The 27,903-nt window shown below is 35.2% G+C and overlaps 1 long non-coding RNA gene across 1 annotated transcript; it reads left to right on the top strand.

Moving 5' to 3' along the window:
* The first annotated feature begins 597 nt into the window (after positions 1-597).
* LOC149783785 (uncharacterized) lies at positions 598-27,666 on the top strand. The gene is made up of 3 exons (XR_016414069.1): positions 598-748; positions 24,584-24,651; positions 26,944-27,666. It is a non-coding gene; the product is annotated as an uncharacterized LOC149783785 (long non-coding RNA).
* Positions 27,667-27,903: the final 237 nt, after the last annotated feature.

Raw genomic sequence — 27,903 nt, 5'->3', positions numbered from 1 at the left:
TCTGGGATTTCTTTTACATGATATGTAAATGGGTCATTTATTTTAAATTCCTTTAATGAAGTTAAAATACAGTTTATGTATAACCCTTTTTCTTTTGAGTAGCTAACAAACATTTGTGCTGTAACTGTCCATTTTTTTCCAATCTGAATATAAACAATTCCCAATTTGAACTGTCCAAAAATTCAACTCAGTTTACATTGAAAATTACCATAATGAATTTACCAAGGGATCTAATGTTTAAGTCACCAAGGCTTTTTAAATATTTAAATGTACCAGATAGTTATTCTGTTGACAGATTTTGTGAAATAACAGTGTGAAATAGAAAATTCATTTTTCCCCCACCTTGAACCTTTTTGATGTAATCATTCCCATTTTGCTTGACACCAGGCCCCATTTTGGAAAGGTAGAAAAATTCCTGCTATCAGCTATGCAAAATTGGTAGCCCTAAATATAATATCAAATTCATAGTTTGTCATCTTTGGCAGTTAGAACAAAAGGAAACAAAAATAAAACATTGTAGATCAAAACTTATGTAGCCATATTCTCAGCCTTGTACTGGTAAACTATTGCATCTGGTAAATTGAATTACAGGGCGACTCTGGAGGTCCATTGATCTGCCGTAACAAGTATGGGCGATTTGAAGTGCTGGGCACATTAAGCTGGGGCTACAGTAGCTGCTTTAAAGATGGCTACCCAGATATTTATCAACTTTCTTACCCACATGCAGACTGGATAGAGCAGATTACGGGTAAGTTCCCAGTTAATTATTCTGAGTGAATGGTCCCAATGTTACTCACATATATGAATACTCCCTTTAAAAATGAGGCTTTTCATTTATAATTTAATATCTAAACAAAGGTGGTCATGTTAATTTCCAACAGTGTTAATTTCATAATTACATCCCAATCTTTTCATACCTTGTGCCTGATCCTAAAATTTACACAACCTCATATTTGTTGCCCATTCTAACAACATATCAGTCTTAACCCTTTACCTCATAGAATGTATGGCTTTTTAGCCCTTCGATATACATGTAGCATAGTTACCCAGTGCAGTGCACTATAAATAGAACACCTGTTACCTACACCACTCCCTCGATAACTCGCGCACATCGGGGTCCAGAAACATCGACCGCACTATAAGCGAGGGGCGAGTTATCGAGGGACCTATAAAATAAGCCCAAAACCAATAAAGTGATTGACGACATAACGGAAAAATGGGGGGGGGGAGGCAGATTATACTGTTGAATATTCACTTTATAATCGTTCTGAGATTAACTGTTAATAAATATCTCTTCATAACGGTGTACTTTATTATTTTCTCATAGGACAACATTAAAAATTTCAGGATAAATTACAGTATATTGAGGCGATCATCGAAAACATTATTCCACGTGGTTTCCGTTCACTGAACATGTGTACCACTTCACACATTGTGTACTACATCACTAATTTTTATGTTGAATTGTATACATTCTAGTTTTATTGTTTGAGCCAAATTATAATTTTTTTTTACACAAAAGATCGACTCTTTTCGAGAAACAGTGTCGATCGAATGATAGATAGATAGATAGATTTGAATGCGATAGAAGTAAAAAGGAAAAAAAATAAAAACAAGAGTTAATCAGTACTAACATATTTAATTGGTCTCAAATTTAAAACAACGTAAATTAGAACAAGTTAATACTTGCCGTTTGTGCCACGCTTGACAAATATCAATTCACTTTTTGAAAAAATCAGTTAATTTTTTTTGTGTGTGTTACTCCTTGGTTTCTCTGCCGCCGAGCAAAATCCCTCAGATTTCTCAACTGCATGAGCTTTACGTAGTCAACATTTTGGGTCTCCAGCCACCTTATGGCAATATCAAAATATTTGCTTCCTGTGCAGAGGGGTGGGGGTGCAACATCTGTGTCTGCATCACTTTCAACACTTGTGTTATTCCAGTTAGAATCGTCTTCTGCTGCAAATTTGTTCTCTATAGAAATAATTATAGTTTCATCTGACATATATGCGGCTGTAGGGCAATCATTGTCAGAACAAATCCACTCCTCCATCAAGAGAAACGCCCATCTCAGGACCATGAGTCTGTACTAATTTCTCCCAAACAGCCTGGGCATTAATGACATCAGTTTCACTGAAACATTCGAAGTCACTATCGTCGTCGTTGTCTCTGTTACTGTTTTGCTTTACGTCAAAGGCAGCTCCAAGACCCTTAATCCAGCACCCGAGGTCTCTTGTAATCGATTTTTTTTTTAATGCAACAAACACTTCCCCAAGTTGTTGATCAAAACAAAGCCGGCATGTACATGTAATTAGGTTCTCACAGAAGTACTCACGGGTTTCGATGTGACGGTCGATTGACTCTTTTCATGTTTTCAATGAACAGACTATGTTGTAATTATAATGTTTACACTGAAACGGAATTAAAGGATTAGAACGTGACTTTCACACAGGAAGTCGTTTAATTGGTGTTTATTTCATTCTCTGTTGCCACCTGTTAACATTTACCAGAAGTTTTCATTGATCGCTATTTCACCAGACTGTTTATTTACAGTATAATGACAACTATTTATCCTAAAAACTTACATAATATATGATATCTTTAAACAGAGGTCTCGCTAGGATTTTAAAACTGGGTCTTTCTGCCTCTGAATTCAATCACTAAATATCAGTATATTTTTTCACTCGGCCGCCAAGTCAAAGCCTTTGAACTAGCCGCATAGCTGTTGCATCATGTTCTTTTTTTTTTTTAATGTACTCTTATGAAATAGCAACAGTACATCAAAGAGTCTTTCAGTCGCTGAATTCTGTCATTGTAAATATCAGCACAGTCAACTGATCAACACATTTTCCCACAAAGCAGGTGGCTGAAACAGGACCGGCAAATCTTTGAATTTTCCCGCGCACCTATTACATGCGTACGGAGGACTCCCGCCTTTTCTGCGTCCCAGATCAAAAATTGGCGTCCAAATACGCGTAATTAATCGTTTTCGAGATCTCTGAAATTAATTCTTCTCTAGAACTTGCAAATTTCAAAATATGGATTATATTTTTACGGGCATTAATCACCATTTTCGATGATAAAACGAGCAATGTATCAAGGTTTAATTTATCAATTCTTATCGTAATTTTTTCATGTTCAGCATATTTTAAAGATATTTTAAATACATTTTGTCTGGAAAAAATCGGGAGCCAAGACGGACACCGCGTTATAAGCGGGATCGCGAGTTATCCGGGCGCGAGTTATCGAGGGAGCGGTGTATTTGACTCCATACACATGGACCTGCCTGTTAACTGTTAAGCAGTGTAGTATATATTACGTTTAACATCAGTTTTAACCATTTTGCATTTTTGATACACATATATTATAAATTATGAAAAGATTTAAGAGTAATATCCAATTGTTATAGCTGTATAATTATTTTTCACTAAAGAATTTTTTATGTGCTTTAAAATCTTGAGAGAACTCGTTCACCGTCAAGTCAGTGAAGATGCATGACCAACCGTAACTGCTATCTCTCATACTCAAAATTTACAAGTTCTTTGTCTGCATCTACATAACTAAATAATCTGAATTTGATAATTTATAAAAACTAAATGCTGCCTACAGCAATATCAGAGCCTTTACTAAAGTTTTTGAAGCTTTCTAGGTTGTGATTTTAATAGTGAAAACTCAAGTAAGTACTGAACAAAATCTGTGGCCTCCATTTTGGAGAGTGGAGAATAAGACCCAGTTACTTCAAATAGCAGATTTTGACCAGATCTTGAACAGCGACCGAGTGATCGGATGTAATGGTCATTCACACCAATGAACGATGTATCTAATAGGGGGTTTTCCCCGAAGGTGGCGCTTTGAAACCTGCTCAAAAGTTTTAAGCAGGCATTGAAAGGCACTTTTATTAAAATGTCTTAGAGGCATTAAAAGACACTTCCATGTGAATCAGGTAGAGGCATCCAAAGGTGCTTCCATGACAGTGGAGTAGAGGTGTCAAAAGGCACTTGAATGAGGTAAAGGGATAAAGCTGGTGCCCAATCTAACAACATATCACCCTTAAAGCTGGTGCCCAGTTTTAAATGTACAAAGGCATAACATTTTCAGTCTTCTACCTATTGGTCAATCCAGATTCAACTCACCATTTAGTCTGCTCAATCATTAGAATTTTGACAAGAATGCCAATGATAATTCACTTATAATTTTACATTTAAAATGAATGGCAAATTATATATCATAATTCTACATTTCAAAATAATGTGCAATATTATACAGTTGTGGAATTTTTCTGCAGAACACCTGGGTTTGTTTTCATAAATTACATTTCTTTCAAATTTAGAATTATAACATTTTCAACTTAAAAAATCAGTCACTTTAAAAACATTTATCATCATCATCTTATTATAACTAGTAGTAGTAGTAGTATTCATAGTACTTTAAGGAATGACAACCATTCCAATATTTTGGGAGTAATCGCTATTTTTAACCTTAAAAAATTATGCCATTTCAATCATTTCTCTCAGATTCTGGCTTTGTGGTCAGATAAAATTTTATATAGGTGAACAGCAACTTGAACAACAGTATATTAACATGACAGAAATGCTAGTACAGTTGCATTGCAAGTATTTGGTAAAGTGTACTTAAGCAGTTTGTATCACAAAATCAAATGAATATTGACCAATCATAAATCACATCAAGAATTTTTATCACAAAGCCACTGAAGATTTACCAGTCATAAATCATATCAAGAATTTGTATCACAAAATCAAAGGAATATTGACCAATCATAAATCACATCAAGAATTTGTATCACAAAAGCAACTGAATATTTACCAATCATAAATCACATCAGGAATTTGTATCACAAAAGCAACTGAATATTTTCCAATCATAAATCATGTTAGTACGGCTGAGAAAGTTCAGGAAATTTGTCAGAATGAACACCAATGAGTATTTCTTATACCTTGCTAAAAACATGATGATTTTCAGAAATTCCAGGATTCAGAATTATTTTCTTGTATTTGCCATCTTTTTCACTGCACATTTGCATGTTATTGTGGTAAAGATGATTGCTGGAAGCACATTTCAAGGAAAAATCATTCAGAATCAATGAAGTGCAGTTTATACAATAAAATTGTGAATAAAAATTTTGAAGTACTCCCATTTGGATGTTCCGAATCCATTGTTTCATAGCTGATATTCATATTTCACTTTGTTTAGGATTGATATTATTTGTTGTTGTCACTGCTAGGAGTATTACTAGTAATAATAATAATAATAATAGTACTGGTATTAATGTACTACTACCTGCATATAATGCTGTATATTGTAGGCATTTAATTGGTTAGTAGTATTACTAGTAATAATAATAGTAATAATAGTACTGGCATTAATGTACTACTACCTGCATATAATGCTGTATATGGTAGGCATTTAATTGGTTAGTAGTATTACTAGTAATAATAATAGTAATAATAGTACTGGTCATAATTTACTACTCCCTGCATATAATGCTGTATATGGTAGGCATTTAATTGGTTAGTAGTATTACTAGTAATAATAATAATAATAATACTGGTAATAATTTACTACTCCCTGCATATAATGCTGTATATGGTAGGCATTTAATTGGTTAGTAGTATTGCTAGTAATAATAATAATAATAATAATACTGGTAATAATGTACTACTCCCTGCATATAATGCAGCAGCAGAGAGGGTGAACAGACCATAGAATTCCGACAAAACAAATAAAACAAACAAATAAATCATCTCGTAGAAAGGTCAAGATTTTACAAATGAACTTTTCCTTGAGATGTTTTATTTCTGCAATGACCGATTGTACTAATAAAACCTCAGTTCGAAATAGTATCTGAAAAAATAAAGTACTCTACGTGTTTATTTATTTCTTGTTTATTTTTTTGACGACCAACGTTGGTAGGTACCCTCTCTGCTGCTATTAATTTACCACCATACCAAGTTTGATGAATATTTTTCAACGCGTTCTCGCTGTCGTTTTTCCTCATCTGTTTCATCTTCATCTGAATCTTCGGAATTTGTTCTATGTTTCAAGTAATATTCAAGTTCTGATGGTGGTTTTTCTATTTTTGGATTTATGTTCTTTCTTTTTCTGTAATAGTTCATCAAACTTCGATATCGATCTCCACCGCAATTTTTGCAAATCTGATATAATCCTCTAACACCGTTGTTACAACCAACACAACTTCGTGGACCAGCATGAAGGTTTTTCTTTATAAGATAATTATGTTTCTTGCAATATTCTCCACGGCACCTTTTGTTGCATTTATCTGTTGTTCCTTGACGTAGCCACGCACACTTGTTCATTATATTAATGATATCTGTTTAATTCAATTTAATTTTATCATCACCCCTGTTACCCAAATATTTTATCAATACCCACACGATATCTTGTTCTTGGATCATGTAAATTTATTGTTATAAATCCATGTGGGGTAGCTTGCGCTCGTGAGAAGAAATTTTTGAATTTAATTATATCCATGTCACCACCACACCAGGTTTGATGAATATTTCGCAGCGTGTGTGTGTCTACGCCATTAAACACAACTAAAATGTTGCAGTTGTCTCTGATCACCTTTGGAATTTGTGTATATCGTTGAGTAACATAGATCACGTCTGTATTTTTGTGTCTACCTCGGGAAAATATTCTGGCTGGATTTGATTGTTTATCTAGCATCACATCGTCGTATACAACTAAATTATTAATAAATCCGTCTATGGAATCTACAGATGGTGCTTCATCAATATCGGTTATAAACTCTATAACATCATTATCCTCATCCAGTAATCGTGCGTTTTCATTGAAATCTTTAAGTACATCATAACATCGTTGATCATCAACGGATGGTGCTACTAAATATAATTTATCCCATTTCAACCATCTCATTATCAGATTAAGTAATAATTGCGTCTTACCCGATCCAGATGGTCCTATGATAATCATTCTGATGGAGTTCGGTAGCGCAGGATGATGCTTAACTGGCTCTCGTTGCAGAGTTGCTGAGAAATCAATTATATCCATATATATTATAACATGAATTTATATTGTTTACGCTGTAGAGTTAAAACTCCAACCACTGATTTAGCCACAGTTATAACAAAAAATAAAAAAATAGCGTACGGTGGAAAATGTTCTGTATGCGGTAGAAAGAAATTTTCGTTTTTACCTAATAGGCGCGGTGGTGATATTGCTAATTTGATGTCAAAGTTTCCAGGCGCTCCATGGGCTAAATACAGTGGGGAAAAACATCTACCAGGATATAATTATTGCGGTCCTGGTACTCGACTCGATATCAGGCTCGATAATCAAGATCAACCAAAACCAGGCGAGGACCCAATAAACGCTATTGATCGAGCTTGTCATGCTCATGATGTAGCTTATAAAAGTCAAAATCTACAAGATAGGCATATTGCAGATGTAAAATTAATTCATTCATTAAATTCTATAAAAAATAAAAATATTAGAGAATCATTAGCTAATTGGTTAGTAAGATCCTCGATGAAAGGTAAATTAGCGATTGGGGCTGGTAATTAATAATGGAATCAATTTATTATTCACCGAGAGGATACTGGAGAGGCAAAGCAGCAATTGGTAAACTCGCTGATGCAGCGGCGGTTAAACATTCTACTGCTAAAACGTGGTTATCTAAACAAGCAATATGGCAAATTTATCTACCACGTCCTAAACAAATTCAGTACGCGTATTTCGATGTCAGTGTTCCTAATGAAGTTCATCAAGCAGATATTCTGTTTTTACCGCATGATACTGTGCGTGGAAAAACGTACAAATACGCGCTAACCGTAGTTGATGTTGCAAGTAGATATAAAGAAGCAGAGCCGCTATCAGCGAAAACATCATCTGAAGTAGCCGATGCGTTTGAACGAATTTATCAACGAGGACTCGGACCACGAGGTGGTCTGCGATGGCCACAGCTACCACAGGTTGATCCTGGTAAGGAATTTCTTGGTCCAGTATCATCGCTGATGAAACAACATAATACCAAAATACGACGAGGTCATACTGCAATTCACCGTGATCAAGCAATTGTTGAGCGATTTAATCGAACACTTGCTGAGAGGTTATTTGGATATCAATACGCGAGGGAATTTATTCAGGATAAAAGATCTCGCGAATGGGTGGCAAGATTACCAGGCGTGATAGCTGCATTAAATAATGAGATCACACGAACAACCAACATGAAACCCATTAGCGCGGTCACAAAAATAAATATACCAACACAACGAAAAGATGTTGGAAAACAAAAAATATTAGGTGATGTCACAGTCAGATATTTATATGAGCCTGGTGAACTTGAAGGTGGTAAAGCGAGAGCGACTGATCCTATTTGGAGTGTTACCACACACAAAATATCTACCGTGACAAGATCCACCGGGAGAAACGTAGGCGTTTCCAGACCTGCAATCTACAGATTAGATTCGGCCGCTCCTCAACGTGGATTTACACGTGAACAACTACAAATAATTTCCGCGGATACACAACTGCCACCAAAATCACTCCGGTGATTTCGATCACTTAACTAGCGCCTCTACGTCGATTACACTCAAGACAGGTTAACATGGTATTTTCTCGTGTATGACCGCGACTATTATCTTTTCTATCTACGGTAAATTGTCTTGAATCATTACTCGAATACCGCCATAACATTATACAATTACAACTGGTGCAATGATTATTCTGCTGCTGTTTTAACTCAATAATAAATTCAACATCAAGATCAAAGTCACGTTTATTTTTTTTGTCAGATTGTTTGTATCCGATTAATTTTTTTCTTATTATATCATCATCGATGATGTTAAATTTATCAACGATTTCAGGAATTATAATTCTACGTAATTGAGATATCTTTCTGACCCTCGATACCGCCAAATAAACTAAATTTGACCACTCGATACGATCGTCTACAATCCAGACTCGTGTGTCAGAAATAGTTAATCCCTGAGACGAGTGGATCGTCATGGCGTATCCCAACACCCATGGAGATTTGTCAGCGTTTATTGCATCTTCGACCACACTGATATCAACAGCGACAATATCATTTAATACGAGATTTTGATTCTCAGTCTGTCCTGGAATATCAACATTAATATTCTGTTTTCGTGTATCTGATGGTCTATAACACAACGGTACGGGTAGTTCTGAATATTTTTCTTTATGTAGTTGAAATAACTGCTGTTGTAAAGCGTCTCTGATTATTTTTCTACTTGCTACGATCAAATCGGTGGGTCTCCATAATTTCAAAAAATCACTCATTGATGTCTCTGAGATCACTCCACGTATTATTTCACACTGAATTTTGTTTGATTGTATTCTGATTAATTTTTTTAATTCCTTTAAATTTGCATCGAAAGCTCTATGATCATCGTCTATTTCTTCGTAATAATCGACGAAATTTTTTAACCAATCATGTGGAGATGGTCCAACAAAGGGCGGCGGTTGACCATGATCGCCACACATTATTATAGCGGTATTTTTCGTCAACAACCAATCAAGAAACGTTTTTAATGTATCCAATGACACCGTACATATCTCATCCCAAATAATTATTTTAGGTATATATTTTTCTCCCATCCGTTCAGGAGTCCATGTATCTCCGCGCCACCGAAAGAAACTATGATACGTACACGATTGTACTTGCCGCTGTTTCATCTCGCGTGCAAGTCTATGTGTGGGTGTCAGCACGATCATATCTGAATTTCTAAAAACATTAATCGCTCGAGTCGTCTTGCCGCATCCACCAGGTCCATTGAGATATACTGTCTTATATCTAGTTATTGGATCACTCAACGATGGTGCCTTCGACATTTCTGATATTTTATTACCCTCACGATAAAAATCTCTCATTGGAACATCTGCTGATTCTGTGTAATTGTGTAATAGTTCCTTTTTTATTCTCCACGAACTCCATCGTTCATCATTACTTGTAAATTTCATAACAGACTCTAAATATTTACTTGAAATATAAAACGAATCTGTTGAGACTCTGACTGCGGTCTCAGGAAATCTATTAATCATCGATAATAAATTTATAGAAACATAAGCCAACATGGAAGATCTTAGATGAGTATATTGCGGGGATACGTCATTTATGTAACTAACGATCGTACCTAATTTTGTTCCGTCGGATAAATAAACACTCTCTCGATTTACAAATGTATTTTTCGCCGTTGTATCAGCGATTATAAAATCGTACTCGGCATCATCTAGAATTAATCGTGCGTGATGTCTTTTATAATCATATGCACCACCTTGAGTAAATTTTCCTATAATTTTTCTACCGAGATCTTTTGCGGTTTTGAGTTTATTAGGAATATCATCCTTAAACTCGCTGATAACTTCAGAATCTGACATGGGCAACCAAACTTTGGTCTGTGCATGATATGATATAATTGCCTCACTGACCACCAACGATGTCAGTATCATACAATCTAGCATATATCGCAACAAAACTATAGGTGCCCAACGTTTTTCACAAAAATGTCTGCCAAACCAAACATAACAAATCTTGTGAAGATTTTCGTTAAACTCGAACGATTCAATACAGGCGAATCCAGTCAGATCAAAATCAGTTAATGGTCCATTAATTGCCACTCGCGTCATCTCGTTTGTAGGGTGACCAAATCTTTCAAAGTACACAGAACAATCTCCGTATCCCAGAAAACTTCCTGGATAACATGCAACCATATCAACCGAAATAACATCATTGTAATTGTATTTGGTATTCCATAATCCGCCATGTCCATATTCGACGCAACTTGCGCGTACGTCCTCGAGTAAATCAAATCGTGTTGGTTTCCATGAATTTCTTTCTCTGGCGAAATGAGCCGCAACAGATGGAACGGTAAAACAATTAGTTAGTAATTTTTCAGTATTTTCCTCGTGCTTGTACTTGAAAAACGTCGCAAGATTTTTCATCTCGTCATGGAGGGATTCTGTGCGATATATTTCACCGTTCGGTTTGACAAACTGATCAAATTCACCCTCCTCATTACTTTTAAATAACCATACCGATACAGGATCGGTTTTACTTATTTCGTTGATAAAATCAAACATACTATCTGCCCCAGAATTATCTGTGGGGTAAAATCTAACAGTTCGATCTCGTGGAAATATTGTTACCGCGTTAGTCCATGCGTGCGCGTTATGATCGATAATATTTATTGGAGCTCCCTTCGATTTATATTTCGATTGGTACAGTACTTCTCCCGTTATTGTCGCCACAGTTATTGGAAATTTTAATATTTTTCCTAACTCAGCAACATCTTTTATTGTAGCACCGGTATCCTTAACTGAATCAGCCCACGAGTTTATTTTTTCACGCCTTAAATCAGTTAATCCATTTCCACGCATCGCGTTTGTAAAGTGTTCTATTACTCGTTCGGCCACACAATTTAACCTTGAAAATTTCATCGGCGCTAGTTTATCAACGTTGAGTTTTTTATTTATCTCATAGATTCCATAAATAACCGCTGTTACAGGATACGCTCGTTCATAATACGGTTTGTCAATACCCGTCAGTAGACCCGGTCTGGAATTTTTACTTAATATGATAGTTTTATTATTGCCAAGGACAGGATCATATTTGTCACGGATAATCCAACTACCTGTTTGTGTTAATACAATAAATTTTACTCTGAAGAAATATTTTTGATTGCCCTCGTATTCAGCGATGTAGTTAATGATAGTTGCCGCTCGCTTGTCGTTCATTGTGGCGTCCGTGACTTTGTCGACACTGACTTTGTCAGCTTTCTTGACTCCATCAGTGCGTATGATCTTGAACGTTGACCATGTATGAGATGCACCATCCGTGTAAAATTCTTTCTTGACGTCGTGAATTTTCGAGATCAAACTTTTATTTTTCGGATCAACCAGATCTCGCACTGGCAAGTCAGAAGATAATCTGTCAAGGTTGAATTTATATTTAACAGGCCTAGTTTGGGATAATCTCTCAAACTCGTTCATATAATTAAAACAAATATTTAAATAAAGAAAATTATATATATATATATACAATGTCCCAATGCAGATGGTTGATGATCGGCTCAGTAAATCGATGCAACAAATCCTGCAGAAAGGAATTTTGTTGGATGCACTCACAAAACATACGACGAGGAAGTCTAGGACCAATACCATGTCTACGGTGTGGTATTGGAGTGCGAGGAAAAACAGAATTATGTGGAAAGTGCGGCGGGAAACGGTTCAGAGAACTTAAAAGATATTATGACAAAAAAAATAATAGCGGTGAAAACGCTATAAAATCCGTGAGGGATTATATATCAAGATTTCAGACAAACAATGATTTAAACGCATAATATTATTATAATGGAGCAAAATATATTTGTCCCACATCCTGTCATAACAAACTATGAATCAAATATTAATGGTATCATCAGACACTGCAAGTTGAAGAGACAAGTTGGTTGTATTAATAATCATGGTTATCTAAGGTTCACATGCGAGGGGGAAAGAAACATTATCTATGTCATAGATTTACATACGAGTGTCACAAGGGTTTGATCAAAGACGGTCTTGTTATTGATCATATTGACGGGGATACTCAAAACAATAATTTATCCAATTTACAAGCTATCTCTCACAGCGAGAATAATACACGTGGAAATACAGGAAGATATAAGACAATCGGAAAGAGGGCGGTAATTTCCACAAACATAGAAACCGGCAAAGAAATTATGTTTCAGTCTATGAACACGGCTGCGACATATTTTGATATTAACTCGCGTGTGGTAAAATACGTCGCAGAAAATATAACCAGATCTACTTTCTCGAAAAAATATAAGCAGAAAATCATCTTTCAGTATCAATAACTATCATCACCACATTATTAACTATCATCACCACATTGAATTAATTTTTTTAATTTATGTCACAGTAGGTCCTCCATACACTACTGAATTTTGATTATATAAAAGGGAGATTACTTTGTAATATATAGTTTTCTTCGTAGATTTTTGATTTTTTATGATCGTAATTAGTCAGTTTAACTAATTACATCGTAATTAATTACTCGTAGAAGTATTATTTATGTTTTTTAAATATTTCCCCATCATACAACATTACGAGAGATCATGACAATGTTACTGATCTGCAGGAAGCTGTGTGTAGAACAGAAACCGTTGTCATGGTAATCGACCTGCGGGTGTGTTCATGCCACTGTTATTATTGATTCTCAGTCTGCTTAGGAAAACCGCTGTTATAAATACAGAAACTGTTGTTATTGATTCTCAGTCTGCTTAGGAAAAACGCTGTTATAAATACAGAAACTGTTATTATTCAGAAACTGTTATTATTCAGAAACTGTTAAATACAGAAACTGTTATTATTCAGAAACCGCTGTTATAAATACAGAAACTGTTATTATTCAGAAACTGTTATTATTCAGAAACTGTTATAAATACAGAAACTGTTATTATTCAGAAACCGCTGTTTAGTGTAAATATTGGTTCCTTAGCTATACAGCTAACTATATATTAACTTCCAAAACATATGTTCGTAACAAGGTTTGATAGCTCAATCAGTATGGTATTGGACTGTGACGCTCGCGGTCCAGGATCAAACCCGCATGGCTGACAATTTGTCGGTGGTGTACGCATAATTGCGATTTTTATAATAGTGGGGGGAACTGCAAAAAAACCCCGCTCAGCAAAATCCCAACCACAATATTGACTTGTGGTTGATACATATTTTCGTATCACCCACTGGATTAATTATTGTGGGTGGGGTTTTGCTGAGCGTACATGTTTGTACTGTCCTTAGTTAAGTTATATGTTTGTGCTGTCCCTGAAACATCCCGACGAACTCGCTAAACACTCGATAGGTGTTCTAGGGATATTTTTTTTTATTTTAAAGATTCATATATTATATAATGAACCATGAAAATATCAATGATGTAATTGTTGCTATTAAAAAATTAAAAAAAGATGGAATTAATATATCTGATGAACTTAATCCTGAAAAAATAGTTTCTGACTTTGAGATTTTACAAGAACGTAAAACCCAGGGAACACACACACTATCATCTGAATACAGGCTCATGAAACGGATTCAGGCGGCAATGTTTCAGTCGCTAGCTACCGTAGAAGATGATCATGTGAAGGAGTTCGTTCCCCTCTCTGCCGCCGTAGAAAGAATTAAATCGTTATTATCCCACGAGTATGAGGCAAAGAAAACGATTAGTACTCGTATAAGACAATTAAGAAAAATTATGTTAGATCGTGAAACGATCCAAAGTAACTTCGTTACTGGTGAAACGATCCAAAGTAACTTCGTTACTGGTGAAACGGTCCAGAGTAACCTCGTTACTGGTGAAACGATCCAGAGTAACTTCGTTACTGGTGATAATGAAAATGAAAGTTTTGGTAACTGGGGTCCATGTCAACGCTGACGACGTGTATTGGTAGTCAAAATCAAGAAAGTTCTAACTTTGTCAAATTGTTCCTAATAATCTTTATTTATTATAAATTAATTTTATTTATTTACTGAATTAATTTGTTTTTTTTTTACTGAAATTTAACAAAATTGCACAAATTTCTTAATTTTGGCTACCATTTACCCCATCAAAAACATAAAATTGTACAAATTTCTTAATTTGACTACCATTTACCCCATCAAAAGCATAAAATTTACAAATTTCTTAATTTTGACTACCATTTACCCCATCAAAAACATAAAATTGTACAAATTTCTTAATTTTACAAATTATTTATTTCTGAATTATTATTTTATTTCTGAATTATTATTTATTTATTTCTGAATTAATTTGTTTATTTTTACTGAAATTTAACAAAATTGTACAAATTTCTTAATTTTGACTACCATTTACCCCATCAAAAGCATAAAATTGTACAAATTTCTTAATTTTGACTACCATTTACCCCATCAAATTTACAAAATTGTACAAATTTCTTAATTTGAGTACCATTTACCCCATCAAAAACATAAAATTGTACAAATTTGCTAATTTTACAAATTATTTATTTCTGAATTATTATTTTATTTCTGAATTATTATTTATTTATAACTCTGATGGGTGAGTTGGTAAACCCTCCATTACATAAAGATCTACGATAAAAGACTTACGACAAAAGTCTTACGACTTTACATACAGATTTATTACAAGCTCTTCTTCACGTATGTCAATCAAGCGATTAAGGTGGTCTGTGAGCTTAAAATTGATTCGTGTTAACATATTATTGTGACACCGCAAATACACGGGATTAGTTGGTTCTTGCACGATTAAACTTCCAGGGGGAACTTGTGGTGTGAACGTGTACAGGATGTATCCTTGTTGAGCTTGATTTGATCTTCCGAGATCTATTTGATAGCTGCCATCGATTACGTCACAAACCAGATTGACCGCGACCGTCGGTGTTATATTAACGATTCCCGGAGATACGTGTCTTCCGCCGCCGTGTGGATCATTATCATGTCTAAGAACAGCTGCTGGTGGAATTAATTTTCTCCATGCATCGAGTATTTTAGGAAAAAACTCATCAATGACATCACTGACAGATTTTCTTAACTCGGTTACACTATACCCGGGAAATTTAAAATTTGGTACATCGGCTTCTGTTAATTTATATTTTTCTAACCATCTTTTTGCATGAGTTCCTTCAGAAAATTTTAAACTAACCATAGCTTGAACTATTCGGTTATTAATATATTCCATATCTGATATAAGCTGATTTAATATTTCCACACGCGTGATGATTTTTTCACGCGATGACGCTGATATGTCAAAAATATGTTCGTTAAAATATTGATTTAGTTGATCTAGTTGTTTTTTACATTCTTGATTGATTTCCTGAAAATATTTAATAATATCACTCCGATAAAAACCACTAGCAGTTCTTTCCTCGCGAGTGTTTTTAAAAGTCCATGCCTCATCACTATCGAAAAGTAGAAAAAAGCTAAACATTGATTTACTTTTTACATCACGTAGTTTTCCCCCGTATGATGGATTAATTTCATGATATGATTGTCTATCCGTGACATAATCAGACTTTTTCGGTTCTGATGGTATCGGTGTTATCGGTGGTGATATTTCAGGCCATCCTAGCACGGATCTTATCGTGGATTGATAAATATCAACGGCATAATCAGGCGAGTTTATTTCAATCGTCGAGGACAGGGTGGGTTCATGAACATTAATTGATATTTTTGCTTCTTTTCCCGTTATTGATTTTATTCTACGCGCAAATTCCTCACTGATCTCTTCAGTCTCGTAACTGCCGGTTGGTATTCCAACAACAACCCAGTCAGGTGTTTCATCGGGTTTGTTGTTAGCAAATACGAGCGAATTATTTGCTGGTGTACCATTAAATGATTTTGATCTGATATATGGCCAGCTGTAATATACTCGTAATTGTGCTAGTGCTATTTCTTTTACTGGAATTGCAGTAGGAAAGTTAACACTAAATTCAGGATTAATTGAACTTACCGAGATCATCGTTATCTTTGGCGGAGTTGTGTTGGTCACGATCTGCTGGAGTAATTCTGTCATTATTGATACTTGTATCTTTAATACCTTCGTCGTATATTTTGGTTATCATTGAAAATTCGAAATCAGATATAATTCCATCACTGAGACTCGCTGATAACAACGAGGATAATTTCGAGTATGTTACCGTCGCTGTATGTAATTTTATTTTGTAATCGGATAACTTTTCGTTCGTACAAGTACATATTTTTTTTGTGATGATATTAAGCACACCTGCAATAGTTGTTGCTGCTGAAATACAAATAGTTACAGCTACTGGTGCCATCGTCGTCAACGCTGATAATATTACACCGGTTCCAGCAACAACAGCGGATACTGAATAAACAATCACATCAACGATAACCAATCGTCGTCGATATTTTTTTACTTTTACTGTATATTGATCAACTTGATCTTTTAGCGCCGCCTGCCATTCACGTGATTGATTGTACCTGTATTGTGCACCGTCCATATATATTTTTATGCAGTAACCAATTGAGGTGTTTCAGCTACAAATTCCAAACACCACCAGAAGGATGTTGCGGTTAATTTCTTATCATCTGCTTCCAGAATAAATATTTCTTCGGTTCCGTTATTTAATACAACAGATACAACCCCGGAAAACCTGTCGGTGGAATGACGCCATGGAAACGTTGTAAATATTTCAAATTTTGCAGCACTAAACACAGACAGCCTGTACACGCCAGTGACTGTTGCGGTATATTTGATAGTATTATTTTGCTGTGACCATGTTGCAAATCCCGATGATACCGTGCATACGATGTTTGTAATATGCCCGGGAGTTATTGCAGCTGGAATTTTAATCAAATTTGTTTTGTTGACAATCTCAGGAATTCCCGCTACGATGTTTTGCTGTCTTTGTTTGATCGTGTCTAGGTCAGTTTTGATATCAGAAAGTTTCATGTCAATGGCGCGTGGAGTACCGAAGAATTTATCTATGGCATCATCGATTTTTTGAAAATTTCTTCGAAATCTTCCAAAAGCTCCTGCGTGAACGTCATACTCAGCCCGTAACGTGGATAATTTACCGTCTACGGTGCCATAGTTGACGTCGACGTATTTTTTTGTTGCTGCGTCTTCGTCAGATGTTGGATCTCTTAAAACTACTATTTTGTTCCCGTTCATGCTAAGTTCACCCATCATTGTGTCACCGGTGTTTCTCACGCGATTAGCAACACTTTTTGCAATTTCATCTCTGATGGTTTTAAGTGACATACTTGAATCTCTGTTTCTACCACCGTCAGTAAACACGGGAATATTATCTGTAACTGCACCAAGAACTCGCCGGACTATATCATTCCATTTGATATTGCTGGTTTTTAGTTTACCATATCGATCCTGAAAAATAACAACTTCATCTGGGTCAACTCCAGCCAGATTCATGATATCAGCGAGGTCATCCTTAGTCACATACTTCGACAGATCAACGTCGCTGGACTTTTTCTTAACGCGTGAAGAAGATCTTCCGTAAATGTCAACCATTATAATAAGACCCGTTGTTTAAAACGCCTTACGCGCAACAAATCGGTTGCTTGTATAATCGTGCACGACTTTATGTGGCGGCCTGGATGATTTTGATATAGCGTCGAGTACATTAATTACTTCACGGCCGCATATTGGCGGATCTTCATTGTTTGTGTGGGTAGCGTTGAATACCAAACTTTGGAACCTCTGGTTGTTGCGTGGAGTGGTGCGACATACTTGATAAATTCAACAGGTGGAGCTAACCCGTACGAATCAAAATAAACAATTCCACGCGGGTCAACCGCGTATGATACCCAATGAGTACCAGGTCCAGAACGTTCATCGAGATTAATAATACCTGTTTCTAGTTTGTTTGGTTGTTTCGGTAATTGATCTCGCATAAAAACACCTCTAAAGGCAGATATTTTTAATTTTTTAGCGGCATTAAGTAAATCAAACTTCGATGCTGGAACGTCTAACGAAATGATCCTGGAAGCCTTAGGCCTCTCCCCCAACGAGATCCTGGCAATCTTAAGCCGCGTCCCTTTTTTTTGTATCCTTGCCCTGTTGCTTTCTTTAGTGCCATTCCAGCGGCTGTTCCAACAGCACCTAACGCGGCCGCTTTTGCTACGGCTGGAGCAGCTGCAGCTATTAATGCCGGAATGGCCGCAAGTAGTGGAAATATACCACCTGTTTTAACCATGTCTTTGATGGCGCTCGGGGAGAGATGGAATTGAACTCCAGTTTTTGATTCTAGGGCTTTATTGAAATGTTTAATCTGATTATTTGTCAACGATAATTTGTTTGGACCACCACTAATATGATCTCGTTTTAGTGATATTTTAGTTCCGCATTTGTTGGCGGTTTTTGATTGAAGCTTTTTTACCTGACCGGGGGTCAGAGTAACATTAACATGACTATACGACATTTTTATATAAATAATATTTTTCTAACTAACACGATTAAATATTTTCCACCGGTGCATCAACGACCCTCATTCGACCACTACCACCTTCAAGTAACATGGCTTTGTCGCTAAGTATGACCGCGATCGCTCTGTAGAAGCCGGGAACAATTGGTGGACCGGGTATATCAGGAGGAGGGTTAGTAACATGAGCTCGAAAGTGTATATCAACAACAGATTGTTTGGATAAATCAAGATGTTCTAGTGAAAAATAATAAATCGGATATAGACCTGTAAAATCTAGTTGTGATATTTGCAAACCGGTATCTATATTTTGATCACGTCCCATGAATGACATTAAACGATGATATGCGCGCGCTACATGATTTTGATCAAAATTTAGTTGTATATCCTCGGCTGGTTCTTGATGTCCATTTATCCGTAAGGAAACTTCATTAACTCCAAGGTTGTCAAATATCATATGTGAACGTTCTTGATCATTTATCCTAGCATTATCTTGTAGTGCAATAAAAATATGTCGTGGTGCAGAAACACCCTGTTGTGATGCTATATGCCATGTAAATAAACCATTAATATTGCTTTGAGCAGCATCTGTGGTTACTGTTAACCATGATAGCAATGATTTACCGCCTTGATCCATAAAAGATAGTAATTTTTGTTCCTCAGTAATAGATGGAGTCATTACTGGCATCCATAGTGAAAGTTTTGATATATTTACTTTACCATCAGCAACACCAGCACCTCGCCAGATTGCATCATTATCATCACCTTTTCTTACGAGCACAATTGTGTGTTTAGCTCCAAAGATGACCTTTCTAACATTTCTGCAAAATCCAAAGATGTGAGATAATGGAATTGCACACGAAAAATTTCTATTATCTCCCGACAGCGCCGCCCGGCGTGTTGCAAATCCTAGGTTGTAAGTCGCATTAACGGTTCCTATAATATCAAAAGCAGCAGCTGGTCTGGCTGCGTGTTCAAAGTCAACTGGCTGTGGATCAGATGCAGTATCTTGTGGTGTCCGTATTTTGGTATACTGAACATGATCAGCGTTGTTGGTAATATCCTTAGCAAACATCATTGTTGGACCAGCTGATCTTGTAAAGTCGTCAGAATATCTCGCCAGACCAATTATTGTTGTAGCAACGTCGACATCATTCTGAACTGATTCAATATTTTTTCCATCAATCATGTATGTGGCGCCACTAAATAATGCCATGATCCCGTTGTTGACAAAACCAACACGCAAATTAGCAGCATATGGCGTATTAGCTACAACATTCGTTACAAGTCTACCTTCTACTTCAATAAACGCCTCAGCGGGCAAGAAATATCTACTTGTATCATGAACCTGTAATTCGATTCTCCCCCGCTGATTTGGTAGTCTTGCGTCATAAGAATAAAATTGATAATCACGTACCGACTCGTACTTAAGGACAGGTGCCTCCATATCAAATGCTGGGTCTGATTCGCGCCTGAACATTTTTATTATAGTTACCATTTTTCAAATGATGATCATCGTCGACGAAGACCGCAACCTGCTATTAAATTTGCTGTTATATTTTTTTCTGCTTCTTCAGATATCGCCGCTAGTTTTTGATTTGCAGCCTGATTTATTATTTTACTTACGTCTGCGGGCATCACCTCAGTACTTGCCAGTTTCACCGGTGATTGTTGTTTTCGTCGCAATAATCGTGCTAGTCTTTCCTTGATCGCCGAGAACGCCTTACCAGCAACATTGACAATTGCACCAGGAGCTTTATCACGAACAATATCAATAGCCTTCATCGATAATTGTTTTGCTACAGGTGCTACTTTTGGAGCTATCCTTGTAAATAATCCCTGAATGACATCACCAAGTCCATTTCCGTAAATAACACTATAGATTGGTAATCGTGAGTTTACCGCTCTAACCTGTGTGGGTTTACGATGATTATCATGCACAATCATCTTATTTTATTTACCATTTATCTAACAACTAGTCATCAACGAGCTCATCAATAAGTTCTCGGTAAACGCCAATATCCATGATACCACCTTGAAATAGTCGCCGACAAATATCAGCTGCTTCATTGGTTATTTCTGGTGAATTATTTCCGGCACGTTTTCCTCCTATGAGAACTTCTAACCGTGATACGTCATTGATGATATTATCAGGACATAAACCATGTCCTGTTTTAGGTTCATCTTGAGGTGTTTTAAATACTGGTGGTTGCATTACCGGAGTAAGTACTTCAGTGGTGACCGGGGGTGAGTCACCTTCTCGAAATCCATGTGGTGAATCTGTCGGTGTAAATGTTACATCCGGTGCAGAAATTTTATGTAAAGGTGAAGAAATTTTCTTCGAGGAGTATGATTTAAGTGACTCTTTAGCCTTTTTAATTTCCGACTTCAACCTTTGCTGCGGCGAAGAAAATTGTTGTTGTTCTATTTGTTGCAGAGGTGGAGGAAGCTGATACTGGGAGAACTCTCCTTGTTCTGGTTGTTCCCGTCTCCCTCTAAGTCTATTTACTTCTTCATTAAGTCTTTCAAATTCTGGATCTCTAGCTTGTTTTTTATTGTAATATACGCGATATATCCATTTAATGAAATTATCATTACTTGTTTTTTCATGAGAGGGTTTAAAAAATTAGATTTATTAGATATATTTTTTGATATCATCTCAGGTAATTTCTCTCTTTCAATATTTCTAATTTCCTCAACAACTCCTTCGTTAAATCTTGCAATTAATTTTAAGTTCTCTCCTCCTGATTTGGATTTAGATGCAAGTTTTTTTCTCACATCGGCGACTTCAGTACGAAGTTCTCCAATACCTTCAAGCATTTCCTCACCAACAGGTGGAGGTTGAGCCGCAGCTATGTCAGTTGGAAGGTCTCGTAAAATCTTCTTTGCCTGTTTAGTTCTTCTTGCTATTTTTTCTGATACCGGAAGAAGATCTTCTTTGATGACAGTTGCAACTTTCTCAGTAGCTGCAGTGACGGGTTTAAACAGTTTTTTAGTGTCTTCTTCATACTCAACTTTTGCTTCTTGCTGCGCTTGTAGATTTTTTCTAAATGAGTCTTTGACAGGAAGAAATTTTTTAATTGCTTCTAATCGTTCTCGAGCTGTTCTTGCAGTATGAGATTCTGGATGTATCATTTTATTATAACATAATAATTTAATTAATATCAGCAGAAGAGGAGCAGCAGAGAGGGTACCTACCAACGTTGGTCGTCAAAAAAATAAACAAGAAATAAATAAACACGTAGAGTACTTTATTTTTTCAGATACTATTTCGAACTGAGGTTTTATTAGTACAATCGGTCATTGCAGAAATAAAACATCTCAAGGAAAAGTTCATTTGTAAAATCTTGACCTTTCTACGAGATGATTTATTTGTTTGTTTTATTTGTTTTGTCGGAATTCTATGGTCTGTTCACCCTCTCTGCTGCTAATGCTGTATATGGTAGGCATTTAATTGGTTAGTAGTATTGCTAGTAATAATAATAATAATACTGGTAATAATTTACTACTCCCTGCATATAATGCTGTATATGGTAGGCATTTAATTGGTTAGTAGTATTACTAGTAATAATAATAGTAATAATAGTACTGGCATTAATGTACTACTACCTGCATATAATGCTGTATATGGTAGGCATTTAATTGGTTAGTAGTATTGCTAGTAATAATAATAATAATACTGGTAATAATTTACTACTCCCTGCATATAATGCTGTATATGGTAGGTATTTAATTGGTTAGTAGTATTACTAGTAATAATAATAATAATAATACTGGTAATAATGTACTACTCCCTGCATATAATGCTGTATATGGTAGGCATTTAATTGGTTAGTAGTATTGCTAGTAATAATAATAATAATAATAATACTGGTAATAATTTACTACTCCCTGCATATAATGCTGTATATGGTAGGCATTTAATTGGTTAGTAGTATTACTAGTAATAATAGTAATAATAGTACTGGTAATAATGTACTACTCCTTGCATATAATGCTGTATATGGTAGGCATTTAATTGGTTAGTAGTATTACTAGTAATAATAATAATAATGATACTGGTAATAATGTACTACTCCCTGCATATAATGCTGTATATGGTAGGCATTTAATTGGTTAGTAGTATTGCTAGTAATAATAATAATAATAATACTGGTAATAATGTACTACTCCCTGCATATAATGCTGTATATGGTAGGCATTTAATTGGTTAGTAGTATTACTAGTAATAATAATAATAATAGTACTGGTAATAATGTACTACTCCCTGCATATAATGCTGTATATGGTAGGCATTTAATTGGTTAGTAGTATTACTAGTAATAATAATAATAATAGTACTGGTAATAATGTACTACTCCCTGCATATAATGCTGTATATGGTAGGCATTTAATTGGTTAGTAGTATTACTAGTAATAATAATAATAATAGTACTGGTAATAATGTACTACTCCCTGCATATAATGCTGTATATTGTAGGCATTTAATTGGTTAGTAGTATTACTAGTAATAATAATAGTAATAATAGTACTGGTAATAATGTACTACTCCCTGCATATAATGCTGTATATTGTAGGCATTTAATTGGTTAGTAGTATTACTAGTAATAATAATAGTAATAATAGTACTGGTCATAATTTACTACTCCCTGCATATAATGCTGTATATGGTAGGCATTTAATTGGTTAGTAGTATTACTAGTAATAATAATAGTAATAATAGTACTGGTAATAATGTACTACTCCCTGCATATAATGCTGTATATTGTAGGCATTTAATTGGTTAGTAGTATTACTAGTAATAATAATAGTAATAATAGTACTGGTCATAATTTACTACTCCCTGCATATAATGCTGTATATGGTAGGCATTTAATTGGTTAGTAGTATTGCTAGTAATAATAATAAGAAAAATAATACTGATAATAATGTACTACTCCCTGCATATAATGCTGTATATGGTAGGCATATAATGCAGTATTACTAGTAATAATAATAATAATAATAACAGTACTGGCATTAATGTACTACTCCCTGCATATAATGCTGTATTTGGTAAGCATTTAATTGGTTAGTTATATTGCTAGTATTAATAATAATAACAGTACTGGTAATAATTTACTACTCCCTGCATAATTTGCTGTATATGGTAGGCATATAATTGGTTAGTAGTATTGCTAGTTGCAATGGTAGTACCAATGATAACAGCATTCATACTAATTTAGTGCTCCCCCTCTGTAATGATAGTTATTGTAGGCATCACACAGGCTGGTGTTATAAAGTGAGAGAACCTTATATTGAGGGTTGTCTATAGTACGTTAGGGTATCTGATGATGTCAAGTCACTTGTTTTATTTCTGAATAGCTAAGATTTAAAATTAAACTAATTAAACAAGTTGCCTTTGAGGAAACATAAGTCTAGCCATTTTGATGGGATGCCATACCTGGACAATAAGAGAGACAATGGTATACTGAAAAACTTTATGAGGGAAATCTGTAGTAGCCGTGGTAGTAATAGCAGTAGTGGTGGTGGTGGTAGTAGTAGTGTTTTATAGCTATAGTGGTGGTGGTGGTGGTAGTAGAAGTAGTAGTACTGGGATTATATTTATATTCAATTATTTTTTTCAGGTCTGGATTTCTCAGATCTTACCATGGATAATGATTAGAGAGAAAACACATGTTATTCAGTCCTGGAGGTTGGTTCATCGATTTGTTCCATTTTTACAGATTTTGAAACATTTCTTTACACATTTTTGTCCTCATCTAACTGTGCATCCATTTCTGCCTCTCTTGACCTGCAACAAAATAGTGCTGCACACTTCTACAACTTTGTCCATCACAAGAGATGGTACCCTTCCAATTAAGCTGCATTTGAATCACAGAAGGAGAGGCATCAAAAGAGTAGCAACATCATGCACAAGAATAAATTGTGTAAATTTTATCTTCATCATTTTGTGGCCTTATTCAATGTGATTATTGTTTAAGTCTCACCAAATTGTTTTGGATTGAGACAGTCTGTATTTTGCTTTTGTTCACTCCAAGCAATGTGTGAATAGGTGAATCTTCTTATATCCATGTCGTGTTCAGGTTTTACCCATTTCTATCAATATTCAACATCGTCATCTTTTCTTTGTATTTGGATGGAGTGAGTAGTTACTTGAAATTTGATAACATTAATCCAAGTGTGTTTTGCACCTTACCACAAACAGTTTACAACCATATCCACTGTATCATGTACCAAGAGCGTGTGTGGGTCTGCTGGACCACAAACCATTTAGACCCATATCTGCTGTATGTTATTTCAACAGCAAATCTGAGTTTTGTATGTTTAGAATAATATCTAATACATACTGTGTCAACAGCATGACTAGATCAGTGGGTTGTCCTTAGATTTACATAGGAAACAATGGCAGTCAGTATGTGCCAGCAGCTATTAAATTGGTCTTGTTTTATGCAAGATTTCTTTGTGATGATTTAAATTGTCAGATTGCTGTGCCTGCATCTAGTTCTGTTTGAATTTAGTCTGTCCCATTCCTATTGAAAACAGTGTTGACATAGTCAAAAACAAAAAGATCTTTGTCAGCAACAAAATGTATCTTTTGTGAAAGGTTTGGAAAAAATTGACCTTCTAGTCATCAGTTTACCTATTAACCTGTGATGCTGGTTATTACTACTGTATGTTTAAAATTAGTAGATTTTTAAGGGGTGGGATCCTTTAAATGTGTAAGCAAAAAGTTAACATCACACTAATGTTGTTCACAGATGAGAACCGAGTTGTAACAGAATAGAAATTAAGATATGGATTAAGTGAAAACACGAAACACAACATATTAGAATGGAAACAATTGATGACAGTCAAGTTTAAATCTCAAAAATTACAATAAATTTAAACAACAATGAAATGGATAAAGAAGTATAGCAATAATAAAACAACAACAAACAATAAACTCTAATAATGCACTGCCATGCACACTAAGACAATAAACTCTAATAATGCACTGCCATGCACACTAAAACAATAAACTCTAATAATGCACTGCCATGCACACTAAGACAATAAACTCTAATAATGCACTGCCATGCACACTAAAACAATAAACTCTAATAATGCACTGCCATGCACACTAAGACAATAAACTCTAATAATGCACTGCCATGCACACTAAGACAATAAACTCTAATAATGCACTGCCATGCACACTAAAACAATAAACTCTAATAATGCACTGCCATGCACACTAAGACAATAAACTCTAATAATGCACTGCCATGTACACTAAGACAATAAATTCTAATAATGCACTGCCATGCACACTAAGACAATAAACTCTAATAATGCACTGCCATGCACACTAAAACAATAAACTCTAATAATGCACTGCCATGCACACTAAGACATTAACTTTAATAATGCACTGGTATGAGAAAGCTAAAAAAAATATTGATGTACCAAAAGAATGGATCATATGTGTGCAGGAGAAAGGTTGTGTTGATGAGATGTTGCTGCATTGGATTAAAGAGTTTTATCTCAAGTAGACAGTTCTATATTTTTTTAAAATAAAATTTCAGTTGGAGTGCATTTTCTGACATTACAGTTTTTAAATGGTTTAAAAGGTGTCCCACAACTTACAGCTTGAAAATAATGATGTGTCCCAGAATATAGTGTTCAAAAAAATTACTTTTGAAAGTAATTTTTTGATGTCCCAACCATACAGTATCCCAACATGTATGGTAGATATGGTACTTTGTGAAGTAAATTAGTACCTCACTACAACCAAACTACAATGACATGCATCTATTATTACTCAATTACTATTAGGTCACATAAAACTATAAACTAGGTTACTGTAGATAGCATTGTGTGCATAAAGAAATCAGTTGCATATAATTGTTCTAATGCATCTCCAAGTTATTTTCATGCCTTATTTCTTAACACGCTTTCATGGAGCTTTTGTGTTGAACTTTGTTTTTTGGTTTCCTATTTCCAGGTACTACCTCCATAAGAGTCCCATGAAAAAACGCAATCACAGCTTCATGCTTGGAGTATGATTATGATACCATAGAAAATAACTTCTATAGCATTTTTAAAATGTAAATAAATAATTTAAAGGATTTGTTTATATGTAATTAATTCTTAGGATTTAATTGTAGCTTTTATAAATCATTCATTATTTTAAACAGAGTAAAGAGTTAGAGCTGATAGACAGTTTATATTCAACGCCTCAAAATTTATTTTTCCACATTTCAAATTTCAGAAAACTTAAATATTTAAAGAGTAACAGTGGTCTACTTATTCATGATTTTCATATAATTTTAATTAACTCCTTATCCCCTGATACAAGCATACAGATGGAGGGTCACCAGAGGCAGTCAGAGCTTGATATCAGTGCTTGTATCCTTGAGACTTTCTGACAATGTTTGATTTAATTTTTAGAATGGGGCAGCTTAAAAGAATTGGGTTTTTTTTGCTCTGTATTCCTTCATTTCAGGCGAGATTTATAAGAGTTGCTGTTAATAAATGTTGTCACCTTAATGAAATAAATGTTATGCAGAATGCAGAAATAAAACAGTTCATGTAGAATGGTAATAGAGTGATTTACTTTCCATTATTCATTTCCACATTGCGCATTTAATTATAAATGGATCTGAACCAAATATGGTTCTGCAGCTAGATTTTTAGACATTAGTGTTTGGCCATCATTATCATTTAGCAGAGTTACTACCCTTAATTGTCCAACAAGATTCTTGTTTATGCAGTGACTCCCTGAAATCATATTGGATTACAACCACATCTGGTATGCAAACTTGACAACATCTTGACTTATTTCAGTCTTCTTTTCAGTCTGAGTCATAATTTAGTTGAGTTGTAGCCCTTGACAATGCTTCTTACTTGTAGGAAATACAATCATTCCTTTTCACTCAATACCTCCAACGGGGGCCCCGAGTGG

The sequence above is a fragment of the Sinohyriopsis cumingii genome, chromosome 14 (assembly GCF_028554795.1).
Source record: "Sinohyriopsis cumingii isolate HCF-2022 chromosome 14, ASM2855479v2, whole genome shotgun sequence".
Classification (NCBI taxonomy): domain Eukaryota; kingdom Metazoa; phylum Mollusca; class Bivalvia; order Unionida; family Unionidae; genus Sinohyriopsis; species Sinohyriopsis cumingii.
The sequence above is the reverse complement of the archived record's forward strand: the minus strand, read 5'-3'. Positions and strand labels throughout refer to the sequence as shown.